General features: G+C 41.0%; 2 pseudogenes; one reads left to right on the plus strand and one right to left on the minus strand.

Moving 5' to 3' along the window:
- Window positions 1-14,300, minus strand: part of LOC129357066 (voltage-dependent calcium channel subunit alpha-2/delta-4-like) — a 61,090-nt pseudogene that overhangs the window by 16,763 nt on the left and 30,027 nt on the right.
- LOC129357065 (leucine-rich repeat and transmembrane domain-containing protein 2-like) lies at window positions 4,490-11,794 on the plus strand (annotated as a pseudogene).

The following is a 14,300-nucleotide window of genomic DNA, read 5'->3' on the forward strand; positions in this document are numbered from 1 at the left end:
TCTCTCACAGCAGAGCAGAAGAGAACAGTTGATTTGTAGACCTTTGTTGAGGTAGATAAGACCAGGTAGATAAGTATCAGCCAATCACCAATCGCCCAGAATTAAGGAAATCAAGGCTCGGCTGGCCAATTTATCGATGCACCCCTAATAAATATGAACGTCAGCAACGGACGGCACTTAAAAAAGAAAAAAGACGACTAACAGGCAGCATCATTCAGTTTATCAAACATCCCACAAAGTGCTCATGAGTGCTTTCATCTTGCATTCACCTGCTTGGCAATGGCCCAAAACCTTTTTTCCAGCCACTCCAAGGACATCTGTATCCCGATAGCTAAAAATAGGAGACACAAAACACACAGTGTAAGAACAGCTGCAGGACAAGGTGGAATCTGCAGAGGTAACACTTGTTGTGTTTGCTGAAAAAGGACTAAGGGCAGGAAATCGAAATCGCTCAAGCCTTACCTCTGTACAAAGGATGGAGCTGTTAGCACTTTTGCTTACAGTGCCGTCTTTCTGCTTAGAAATGAGCATATACATGCGGATTCATGGCATGTATCCTACCATGGATTGGTAGGATACATGCATGTATAGCAGGTTTCTTCCCCCGCCCAAAAGCATTATGCCTACTGGCCTCTTGAGTTGCCATTAAGTGTGAGGGTGTGCATGTTTTTTTTGTCTATTTTTTTTGTGTCTCTAGGTTGCCCGGTGTTGGACCTGTGACCTGTCCAATGTGGACTCTTCTTTTCTCATAGGAATAGAAAATGGATGGTTGGATTTATGGAAATAGGATTTCAACCTTTGCTCAAATGCCTGTAAAGCTTTACTAATGTGTCCTGTTTCCCTCCATGATAAATACAGAAGCTGTCAGTCAAAAGTCCTGTATCTTCACTTTAGGTAGAGGTGGGACTCTATTAAAATTGCAGGATCTGTAAATAATTAATCATAATTAATCATGTTTTAATCAAACTATTACCAAATAAGCAAACATTTCAAATTAAAAGTCCCTTTTGTTGCTAAACTATTGAATAGACACATGAGCTCAACAGCAAAGATATTTAATATTTTTAATCTTTTATTTGCAAATGGAATGGTGTAAAGTGTTGCTGTACCCATTAGCGTACAAGTGTTTGAGGAACTCCTGATCATTCATGGAATGCTTTAGAATGTGAACTGTAGTGTTAGCATTAGCATTGGGGACATCTGTGCTGCTGCTACATGTTTAGCATTGAGATTCTATTTTAGCCTTGAAAAGCTTAAATACCAGGCTAAACTGCTTTTAGCAAAACTTAAACACAGTGTTACAGAGTATTAGCAACTTCGTCACCAACGCTGTTGTTTCTAAACGTTGATTGTGCATCAGATTTATGGGCATACCAGAAACACGCAAATACAGAGGTTGTCAAAAAAAAAAAAAAAAAAAAAAAAAAAAAAAATATATATATATATATATATATATATATATATATATATAATGGTTATGGTGTTGGTAGGGATCGTTTCTCAATGCTGCATTCACATTCTCAATGAGACTTTCTGATGGTACTTCACTCAGCCGTTGTAATTGGCGCCGAGGAGGCCTGGTTGTCATTCGGTTCATGATTCTCTCTCTCAGGTCAGCAGCTGTCTCGTTCAGTTCTGATTCATTCATCGGGGCCGCATATCCCCTGTCTGGGTGGGGACTTGTAGTTAAGTGGCCACAGTTCCAGGTTCCCTTTTTGCCGTAGCATTTGTGTTGCACCCATCAATCTCAAGTTGTGATAGCAGTTGCCGTTTGCGGATGTTGGAACACTGAGCTACTAGTTGTTTAGTGCTTAGTGTTGACTGGGGATGTCAAAGTAACCATTCCTTCCCCAGTCTTTGCATGTAACCTCTCTGATTAGGGTTACTTGAGTAGTAGCATTCCAACAGATCCAAGTTTTCACCTCTTGCCATTTCCATATTGTTCCAGTAGCCCATTTGTCATCAAGGTGCTCTGGTTCCCCAACACCTGGCACAGACCTTGTTTGTCTGAGTCTGCATGTTATGCATCTTAGAATCTCTCATGGTATGAGATAGGCAATAGCTCAAAGGGTCTTGCCTAAGGACACAGACTAGATTTGAAAAACTACCCTTGAAGCCAACTGCAAACTACTTGCACAAGTGTCCATCAAATGTGGCATATACCAAGGAGATGCTCTGTCCCTGCTACTGTTCTGCATAGGCCTGAACCCCTCAGCCAAATTATCAAGACTGGATACGGATACAGACTCAAGAATGGGGCCAACATCAGTCACTCTACATGATGACATCAAGCTGTACGGCAAGAGTGAGCGAGACATCGACTCACTGATCCACACCACCAGGATCTACAGCAAGGATTGGATGTCATTCGGACTAGAGAAGTGTGGTCGGCTGATCACAAAGAGGCGAAGGTCATCCGCACGGGGGTCTCACTCCCAGAAGGAACAATAGCAGACATAGAGGACAGTTACAAGTACCTAGGTATACCACAAGCAAATGGCAACCTCGATGAGGTCACAAGGAAAGGAGCCACAGCTAAATACCTCCAACGAATAAGGCAGGTCCTGAGAAGCCAGCTCAATGGCAAGAACAAAATCTGTGCGATAAACAGCTATGCCTTGCCAGTAATCAGATACCCTGCAGGAATAATTAGCTGGCCAAAGGAGGAGATAAAAGCCACAGATATTAAGACTAGAAAGCTACTAACCATGCATGGAGGGTTCCACCAAAAATCCAGCACCCTGAGACTGTACACGAGTCGCAAGGAAGGAGGCAGAGGACTAGTGAGTGTGAGAACCACTGTCCAGGACGAAACAACTAAGATCCATAGATACATCAGGGACAAAGCCTCAACAGACAATGTGCTCAGTGAATGTCTCAGACAACAGGGAACGGAGGTTGAGGTGCCAGAGATACCATCATGGGAGGACAAGCCCCTACATGGGATGTACCACCAGCAAATAACCCAAGTGGCTGATATCAGTAAATCCTACCAATGGCTGGAAAAAGCTGGACTCAAGGACAGCACAGAGGCCCTCATCCTGGCCGCCCAGGAACAGGCCCTAAACACCAGAGCAATAGAGGCCCAGATCTACCACACCAGACAAGACCCAAGGTGTAGGTTGTGCAAGGAGGCCCTGAGACAGTCCAGCACATAACAGCAGGGTGCAAGATACTGGCAGGGAAAGCATACATGGAACAACATAACCAAGTGGCAGGCATAGTGTACAGAAACATCTGTGCAGAATATGGACTGGAAACCCCGAGATCAAAGTGGGAAACACCCCCAAAGGTGGTGGAGAACGCCAGAGCTAAGATCCTGTGGGACTTCCAGATCCAGACAGACAAAAATGGTAATGGCGAACCAACCAGACATTGTCGTAGTGGATAAACAACAGAGGAAAACTGTTGTGGTAGATGTAGCAATACCAAGTGATTGCAACATCAGGAAAAAGGAGAAACTGGAGAAATACCAGGGCCTCAGGGAGGAACTGGAGAGGGCCTGGAAGGTGAAGACCACAGTGGTGCCTGTGGTCATCGGGGCCCTCGGGGCAGTCACCCCCAAACTGGAGCAGTGGCTACAACAGATCCCAGGAACAACATCAGACATCTCAGTCCAGAAATGTGCAGCAGTCCTTGGCACAGCCAAGATACTGCAGGACCCTCAAGCTCCCAGGCCTCTGGTAGAGGACCGAGCTCAGAGGATAAGAACCACCCGCGGTGGGTGAGAAGGCAATTTTTTTCAATAAAATGTCAATGTGTTAAAATCTATGCAGTTCTTTAATCAAAAGTAACCATGCTTTGTCCTGGTCCTAATTTAAGTAATTTAGTTTTTGTGTAAGAGTCCAATCTACTGGTCATCTTTTGTGTTGCTGTTTGGTTCCCATTAATAAACTCATATTAGAGAGAGAAGGTTTAAATTCAACAGAGATGACCATATTTATTTCTTTTGGAAACTCCAAGTGAAAACTTTTAGGCCATTCGTAAAGAATGACCTTTTGGTCAATAAAGGACATTAGGTCATTAAATGTTCAAAGAAATGATGATGCTGATGATAACTCATCTGTAGTATAACAAAATATTTCAGAATAGAAAACATTAGATTAGAAACTATTTTGGAAACTACATGGAGTTAAAATACCATGAAAGCTTTCCAAAACTTAGTCCTAAACCCAATAGCATAAAACCTAAAAGCAACACTTCTTATGAGGCCCAGGCTTTGGGAACAATAAGAAGGAAAACATAGTATCTGTTGAGAAATACTGTGGAGAACTCTGTGTGTGTGTGCAAGAACACATACGCATGCGCGCACACACACACACACACACACACACACAGCAGCAGCAGCGCTGTGTGGCTTGTCTAGTTTCTGTTTCCTCTCTTCCTCTGGCAGGTTGCACGCTGGATGGAGAGCTCTGGCTGACCTAAGAAGCTGAGTGAGCCAGTGATGGCGATGAAGAGGAGAGGCAATAATCATGGGTGGAACTGGACTCAATTTCAAATCCAGCTATAGATTCCTACTTTACAAAGAAGAGTAAGTTCAGGAAAGAAATCTTGACTCGTTGAGAGTCAAGATTTTTTCAAGTCAAAACCCTTTTTCCTTATAGCAGGTACCTCAGTGAAAAATGCAGATGAAAAAGAACAGGAATGATTTATCTTTGCTGCCTCTCTCTGGAGGCTAAAAACCAAACAGACGGTGAGTGGCTTGACAGTTTTGTGCAGATTATGTATTTGCAATGACCTAAGTTGAGTTGTTCTTCTGGATGTTGTAAAATTCCAATGCTGCAATAAACCACACATAATATGGTAATCATAGTAACTTACAATCTATTTCTTTTATCTTCATCAAGTTTGAAAACTGTTGAAAAAAACAACAGCTATATCTTAGTTTTCTAAACTTCTGTACAGTACAGACATTTTGCAGACGTGTGACAAATGTTAGTAATCCTGTTTGCTAAATAAAAACAGCAAAAGTCGGTTTGCTGATGTGAGTGGGGAAAGACGTAGGAGGTTCTGCAGAGATTTTACTTTCACCGCAGCTACTGCCTGACAAAGTAAGGTTTTACTGACTGAGAGAAAGACCTTCAGCGCTGAGCTTCTCTTTTTATTGATGTTCTGTAAAGGAGCAGCAGCATGACCCTGAGGATCAGCAAGCACATGTAACACACAGATATAGCAGCGTAGTCTGTAATCTCACAATGTTGGTGACATTGACTCATGTGATTTAAAGTAAAATGTGCACCATTTTATCGCATTGAGTGTGTACATCTGTGTGTAAATGCATTAGCACGCTTTTTTCCTGCTCATCTCCGCCTCAGTCTGGATGCTGCAGTGTGTTGGTACTGCAGAACTTTTGCCTGCTGTTCTCTTGAGCTGTTTGAAAGGGAAGTTGCTGCATTGGAGCTCAGGGGAGCAGGGTGCTAGTGAAATAGCAATGTTATCTAAACACTGGAAGAAAGTGGAGAAATTGCACTGCATTGAATTCCACGAAGAGGGTCCAACTCTGAAGAGTAAAACTTCCAATCATAAAGACAAACTGCCAGTTTTCATGAAACAAAATGCTACTTGTGCCTCCTGCCAAAACTCCAACTGTGTGAGCTTGAGTAAGACAACTGCGTCGTCTAGATCTGGGTCATTGCAACATTGTGGCATGACATGGATGTGGCAGCAGCGAGAGATATTTCTATTCTTTTAGCTATCTTCAAAATTAGGTGTTGTGGTATAAAATAAAACTTTGGGAAAAGGGAAAACAAATCCAAAGGGCCACAAGTGACTAACGGCTTTCATAGGAGTAAAGCTACTGTGCATTTCAAGAATTTAGAGTAAGTAGATGATTTAGAACTAATTTAGCCATTTAGTTCATAGTAGAAAATATCATATCTGTTCCAGTGAAAAATGGAAAAGTAAAACATCCAATATTTTACGTAATATGACTGCATTGGAAACAATTATGTTGAATAAAATTTATTAGATTGGATGTAAATAATGAATTTGAAGGACCGGGCCAGGTGTTTGATCACCTGAACAGTGATCAACTGTTGTGTTAGCTATCTAAACTAGCTGCTGATGCCACAGCTGTTTCACTGGCACTCTAGTCTTCAGCAACAGCACAAACTTTTACTGGAACATTTGCAGGGCTGGTCTGGTTGGAAAAGTGCTGGTCAACTGATCGATGCTTGCTTTGCTACACCTATATCAGATTAGTTCCAGCTCCATTGGGTCATCAGCCACTCAAACCAATCACGCTAAGCTCTGCCCGTTTCTCCTTGGTGTTCTCCTTCCATTAGCTCCTTCATCTCCTTCTTCATAATTTCTATATCTCTTGCCAGTCTTGTCTGCTTCCAGAAGTTAATGTTCCCATGCAACAGTATAACCCAGACAAAGACCTGATCATTTGCATGTTTTTTGTGAAAGAAACTTGAGCTTTTTTCCTGTCTGACTGAAGTGAACCAGAAGCTTAACTGACATGACATGTTAGGCTACTTCTGGTTTTAAACAGTCCTTAGAATGAATTCAAATATACACTGCTCCAAAAAATAAAGGGAACACTCAAATAACACATCCTAGATCTGAATGAATGAAATAAATATGAAAATAATTTCCTCTATTCCATTTGCACAACAGCAGGTGATATTGATTGTCTGTCAATCAGTGTTGCTTTCTAAGTGGACAGTTTGATTTCACACAAGTTGATTACTTGGAGTTTATATAGTGTTGTTTGAGTGTTCCCTTTATTTTTTTGAGCAGTATATATTTTTTCTTCTAGAAGGTACAATTTACTGTCAAAAATGAGAACTTGAGTCAGTACTTTGCACACAGATATCAATAGTCTAATGTAGCCACTTGGTTTCCTGAGTTGCAAGATGAGTGATGTACAAAACATACATGGTGCATGTACAAATCAGACAGTATTACTTTTATGTGGTGGGATGCAGGGGACTGATGGAGGATGACTGCAGTGGAGGTGGTGATTATTGGGCATGAGGTTGATGCTTTGTATTCATCCAGATTTGTTTACCCATTTTACAACATCAGTTGGTCATACTGATCATGCTGCTACAATCACCAAAAGTATTACTTGTCTGCCTTCACCCTCATGCAAATATGTCATTTCAAACTTTAATCGATGATGGTTGTGCACCCCTGCATCAGCTCATCAAGGAAGACTTTTCACAAGATTTAGGAGTGTGTTTCATAACTACAGAAAACAGATTTATAAGGATAGACACAGACATAGGATGAGGCTTGGCTTACAGCATCTACTCCACTAATAATGTATCAGAAAAAGATCAATGTAAGTCAAGTTCTTCCACACCAAACTCTTTCTTTGTCTTTATTATTTTGCTTTGTTCACTTGTTTTTCCCTTTTCCCTAGTTAACGTGGGGAAAGGAATGGGGCCAAACCTCAAAATCATTGGGAGCATAAAACGTTCCAATGTATCTTAGCAAGAGTTCCTTTTAATTAAACTGAGAGCCTGAGACCAGCTCCTGTGAATCAATCCTACGCCATAATCCTCCCTTCAACAAATCTTAACATTAACTCAACCGAGTCGAACGAGTACTGTTCTCCAGGGAACAGTCAAATTCATATTTGTCCATCATATCGTTGAACAGCAAGGCATGATTGAGAGAAAGTCTGCTGCTCAACAAACCAGTTCTCTACATCACCTTTTATTGCACCATTTAGACCCATCTGCTCGGCCATGGTGACAAGCAAGTCAAGTTAAATGAAGCTTTCCAGGCAACTGAAGGTTGTACGAAGTTTGACAGTTGGAATCCAACGAGTGTGTGACATTTGGGGACCTCAGTGCACTATGCTGTCAGTTACTAATTCAGCTCTGTATTTTTTTCTGCCTTAGAAGCGAGTTGTTTCTAGTCACTTCAAATTTTTTTGTAATAGCATCAACATTTGACTATGAATTATTTAGTAGTGAGAAAACTCTTTACTGTAGTGAATCCACTAGTGACATCATACCATGGTGCAACACAGCAATTTCTTAAACCCTTTGAGAGTGGCTCATTCTGCCACAAATATTATGAAAAGTATCCAGCATTCCAGATTTTATAAACCTGTGTCTATGGAAAGTGATTGACTCACCTGAATGTGATACTTTGCAAACATGTTTGATGTTTTCCCCATCAAAAACTCATTTCTACTTCAATTTTATAGCCCTATTGTACTTTGACATTTTCTTAAATTACCTCTTCAAGTTGAATCTGGATGTCAGAGTTACCCGGCGCCAAGCAAGACCAGCCAAATGTAAACCAGCGCTTACAGCAGAGTTAATGCTGAAGACATGAGGAATGGACAGAATCACCATGGGAGTTTGGGTGAGTTTCTAGAAACCCACTTCACACTGTAGGAATGCAGTTGCTCCTTCTGTTGTTGTGCAACTCCAAACTAAGAACAAGTTTGTAAGAATTGTAATATCTCTGTCCACAGGAGCGTTTCTAAGAATGTTATTCATTTGTTCATGTCTTCTAGTCTACGAGGCTTCCACTGGAGTGGCGCTGGTTCTGTTGGGGCTTCTGGGCTCAGTCAGTGGCTGTCCTATTATCTGCACCTGCTACCACAACACAACTGACTGCTCTGCTGTGGGACTCGTCTCTCTGATGCCCATCCAAATGCAGTTAGGCTTGGATTCACCGGTGCTCCGTCTTTCTCAGAACAACCTGTCCTCCTTGGGTAGCAGCGACATGCTGAACCTCAGCAAGGTGGAGCTCCTGGATCTGTCCCACAATCATTTTCACAGCTTGCAGCCTCGAGCTTTCATTAGCCTGACGAGCCTTCAGTGGTTAAATCTCTCTTCTAACTACCTTGGTGTTATTGTAACAGCCTCTGACCTCCCTAACCGCACAGTGACTGGTCATGGACTGAATGGAAGGTTGGTTTAAGCAAGGGGGTCTTCCAGGGATTATGGCAGCTGCAGGGGCTTGATCTGTCCTCTAATAGCCTTGTATTGCTGCCAAAAGGCCTCTTGGATGGGCTTCAGCGACTCACCTGGTTGTCCCTGGCTCTCAATCGGCTTAAGACCCTGGACAGAGAGTTACATTTGAGCCCTAGTTAACCTCCGGCAGCTCCAGGGCTGGAAACCATTGGGAATGTGGACTGCAAATTGGGGAATTTCAAGAATTGGATGGAGTGGTTAATTTACAGAGGTAAGCAGGTCAGCATGTCCAAAATAGGTGATGAAAGTAGTTTGATACAACATTGTCATGTCATTGTCACTATTAGCGACTGTTAAACAAAGTCGCCAAGCGGCTGAATAGGGGAATCCTTGTTGATGGGCCAGCTGATCAAAACGCAATCCAGGATGCATTTAGATAATTTATTTGTCAATATCCAAGGCAGAACAGTGTCCAAGCAGCATAAAATCAGATCCGTAAGATTAAACAGTGATTAAAGGCAAAAAAATAATCATCTTAACTGCATCCTGGATTGCATTTTGATCAGCTGGCGCGTCAACAAGGATTCCCTTATTCAGCCGCTGGGCGACTGTTTGACAGTCAGCAAAAATATTTGTCTGCAAAAAGTAGACCTTCCCCCATCACCCACTCACTAACGTCACCCAGGTGAGCAACAGGTGATCTATAATCACTAGTAACACCACGTGATCCAGCGCTGCTCCTGTCCACAACAGTCACGTACCTGTCCCTTTTGTTTTGCAGATGGGAAGGTAGACGTGATGCAGTGCAATCTCCCCAGGAACCTGAAGGGCAGGGACATCCGTAGCATTCCAGCAGAGATGTTCACTTACTGTGCAAGTCCAACCAATGATGTTGCATTTAATCAGGGCACTAAGCCTCCCTGCCCGCCAGGGCGGCTCAGCAGCACGGAGGAGTGTGTTCGGCAGCGACATAGGCCAGTCAGCGTACGCAGAGCACATGGCACACAAATAGTGGCGGGAGTGGTGTGTTGCACAGTGTGCATCATGATGGTTGTTGCAGCAACTTACGGCTGTGTCTATGCCTCACTCATTGCTCGGTACCAGAGAAAGATGAAGAGCCGCGGGCAGCCTCTGATAGCCAAGTCTGGAACTGAGACTGACCTGGATGACGGCCCAGCTTTATCTACTGACACACCCAAAGATGGCTGTGACTTTGCGTATGGATATCGAATCAGCAGCTTCTGACATGCTGAGATCCAATTGTTATGGCATCTTTGCTCTTCAGTTCTCAAACAGTGTCTGCACGGAGAAACTCTGCAAATTCTGCCACTGAGCTAAAACTCTTTGGGCATGGATTGATTGTGCAACTACTTTAACAAGTTAGACTAGGTGAAGTTTAAAAACTGTAGCACATTTCAAATGCATTGGTGTTTTTCATATGAAACATTTCATATGTACTGATTGGCACATCTTGGCATTCTAGTTTCTTTTTTTGTGTGTTTTCCTTTCTCTTTCAAAGTATCTCAGGACAAGATTGAAATGCACAACAATACAAATTAAATTAGTTTCCCACCAGTTGTGTCCGTTTAGTATTTGACAACTGGTAAAATTCTGTTAATTTTTCTATCATTCCTTCTCAGCACAGACAATGATATATGAGTGAATACAGCTTTAAGCTTTAACTTATCAACTGCGTGTAAATAATTAAAAGACTTTTGCTGTCACCTAGAGGAGAACTTCTGAATTACAAACCCCTTCTGTCAAGGTACATTTATGGCAACTCTTTAAGTATTAACTGTTGCATAAACATGTGAGGATGCCACATGACGAATCCTTAATAATCAAGGATTTCTCTGGAAGTTTTTCTATTTTGAGGAATGAATTTGTTTGAAACATCACCTCAAACTCAGTTTTTATTACCAAAATGCAATATTTCTTAAGGTTATCCTGTTTTTTAAAAGTAAACTTATGTTAGAAAATAAATTCACACCTGAAATCTGTGGATAAAAGTCAGTGGTAAATCCTTCCTGTGACAACTGTGTGATGTCTACTTGGATGGCATCTCAAATGGAAAACCGCCACCATTATAAGCGGAACACACACAAAGGTCACAGTGGTTCAAAACTGAAGCTGGTGACTTGGTGAACATGTTCAATTGATGAGTATTAGCATGAATTCATTCACTTTAATTAATTAGAAAAATGACTACAATTTATTTGGCAGTTTGTGCAAAAGACTGACTTGACACTGTCAGAAACATGTGACAAGAAGATGATGGCACCTTCATCAATGTTTACGACTGTTGTCATGACTTGTCATTCAGTCATTTCAATTCATGCAAAATTGACACATTTAATGAACTTTTAATGCAAAATTGAATGCATGAAAAGTGTTATTATTTACCAAATGACACTTCCTGACAACAGTCAAACATTCATGAAGACTCCTTTATGTACATAACAGATGTTATGTCACGTTTATGACATTGTCATGTCAGTCTTATGCACAACCCCCTCAAACAGTGTTATCAAAAAATTATACAGTGAAACTGTTCAATTTGACATTTTTATTAAAATAAGACATTTTTTGTCAAAAGTGTTTTTTTTAGGCGATAATAAATAAATGAATGAATACTTTTGGCAAAAAAAAATTGAGTCAGGACTTTTTTTTATGACAGTGGCCAAATGTTTTTTTTTTCCAGCAGGTCCACTTCAGATAACAGCTAATTGTTTCTGAATTTTAAAAAGCATTAATAGATATTAACATCAAATGTTTTTTATTTCCTTTAGCCTGATCAGTCCATATTGTTAGTGGTCAACACAAACCAGGCAACACCAGGAAGATGGAGATGTAATAGAGAAAATGTATTTGACACAACATTCTCCAGAAAGGTGATCAGGACTACAGCAGTGGCACTGACCTCCAGCCATGGCCGTTTTCTCCAGATGACACGGTGACAGCTGTTGTTGCAATAACATACTTCACTCCTGTCAGGAGAACAATCATTTTCAATAAACTCAGATTTACTGACTGGTTCATTTCAAAGAATAGAAACCAAATATGTGTGGTTAGGGGATATGAGTGTAGACCTTTGTCATGAACAGCGTAGTATAAAAATCTCCCAGGAGTGTTTTCCACCGCCAGGCGGTACCAGAGGGGGAAATGATCGATGGTGAACAGATTGTCTTTGTCTGATGGAGTCAGGAATTTTCTGTAAGTGATAAATTTAACTTTAGATCAAATTTTACTTTGTTTTGAACGACATAGAAAAAAATGATTTTGTTCAATATCACTTTCAACATCACTGAACATCAGATTTGTAACTCAGATAAAAGTACATCAGAATAAAAACCATGTATTTCTAATCTTTACTACATTGAAAGTGCATATTAAAAACAACCTTTCACTTGGCATTAAGCATACTTTAAGAAATGAAATGTCATGTTTCAGTAGTTTTTAGAGGAAAATCCTTATAATTAACTGAAATTAGTTCAATGTATATGGTGTTTTATTTATTGAGCTGAACTACTGAAGTAAACACATTTTTTGATAATATTCTAATTTTTTGAGAGCCACCAGTATGATGTATCACCTACTTGTTCTGTTATGTAAGTGAGATTTACTTTCTGCTACAGAGACAGACTGTTCTCATCCTTACTTTGCCACTCTGGTCTCTGTTCCTGCATATCTCATTAACCTCATCAGACCCGAGCGAGTCCCAAGAAAAGCTGTCTCCACCCCCGACTCCACCCTGCAATACATTAGACAGGAATGACACGTACATATTTCTATCAGAGAACTTAAATTACTGTTACAGCAGCAGATTATCATAATCTCACCCCAGGTCTGAGATTATAGTCCAGTTGTGAACTCACACATGGTTCAGTTCCAGTGGTCTCACCTGTCATTAAGCATCACTGAGTTCCAATAAGCCTCCAGTGGGGCTGTTACTACAGCATCAAACAATATCTGCTGGAGCAACAATTCATCACCTAAAGCCAAAACACAGACGGAATCAAATACAAGAACGCCATTCGGCAAACGGAAAGCATTTCCTCAAATAATGTTAAGATGTTTTTGTGAAAAGGTCAAACCTACACTCCAGGTCAGGCTCCTTCCCCTGCAGGTACCTGATGACTGCTTGATGCTGGGTGTATTTTCGGTGATCTGGGTCGATGTCTGTCTCACAGTAAGTCCTGTAGAAAAACGACTGTCAATTGGATAAACAAAGCAGGCCGTATTTGTTGATACCTACAGCTACCACTGGCGAATGAGAAGCAGAATGCTTCTACACTCACTTTGGATGGCTATGCTCAATACCGCACCCCAGGTCTGAGCTCATGTAGCTCAGGTTCTGTTCATGCAGGACGGATTTTCAGTGAGATCGGAACATTTTTTGTTGAGATCCAGCTGTTTGTTAATACGTCACCAGAGATCATTCTTTGAAAGCAGCTCTCACAATGGAATTTTCTGTAACACTCCCCACAGAGTGTTACTGTGATGTTATCAGTTGACATTCTACAGGTTATAAGATTTAAGCGTTCAATGTCGCCATCTAGTGGTGAAATTTATGTACATCACTTTAAGAGTCGAGCGTTAATGACGTCATTAGAAAGCAGACAGGTCAGGACAAGGCAACGCATGGTTTTCGCAGTAACACGGCTACTGTTATACAGCTGGTCCAAGAAAGCACTGTCGGTATGTATAAGAGTTATGTTAATATTCGTTGTGGCGACCGAGTGTACTTGTGAGTGCTGTATTGGCCACTGCTGTGTATTATTCAAAGTTTGTATGTTTATTTCATAGTTTTACACCTACTCCATCGATCTGGCTTCATTAAAGACTCAACGCAAGCGCTCCAGTCTGTGTGATTCCTTTGGAGAGGAGTTTAGCTGAGTGTCGACTCCGGCAAGGCGTTGGAGGTTGAGGACATGACAGTTACAGTGTAAGTGTGTGCGCCGCTGGTGCTTTAACACACATTTGCAGAACGCACAGCAGCCGGACAGTCAACATGCAGTAAACAAGACGATATAGAGAAAAGAGCATGGGCACTGAGAACAATTCAGTGCACATTATAATCATTTCTTAAACTATGTTTACGTTTTAATGTTAGGAAAGTAATTTGTTTAAATTGCTATTGTAGCAGCTCACTTAATGCCAAAAGTTCTTAAACAACTGTAATGCAAAATCATTTCCAACTTTAACATGCACATTATGTATTGAATATAAGCAGCCTAAAGTGGTCAGATTCATGAAAACCATTCAACACTGACATGATAACTGGGACTGAAAAACATTCATTCCATATTTTCAGTAATTTTGTTTCAAATATATAAATGTAAACACCTATGTTGTGCCATTGCTGTAAAATGTAATTTGGAGTTGTTTTGGGAGTAATTTTAATAGCTGTTT

The sequence above is a fragment of the Poeciliopsis prolifica genome, unplaced genomic scaffold, assembly GCF_027474105.1.
Source record: "Poeciliopsis prolifica strain line A6 unplaced genomic scaffold, Auburn_PproV2 SCAFFOLD227, whole genome shotgun sequence".
Lineage (NCBI taxonomy): Eukaryota > Metazoa > Chordata > Actinopteri > Cyprinodontiformes > Poeciliidae > Poeciliopsis > Poeciliopsis prolifica.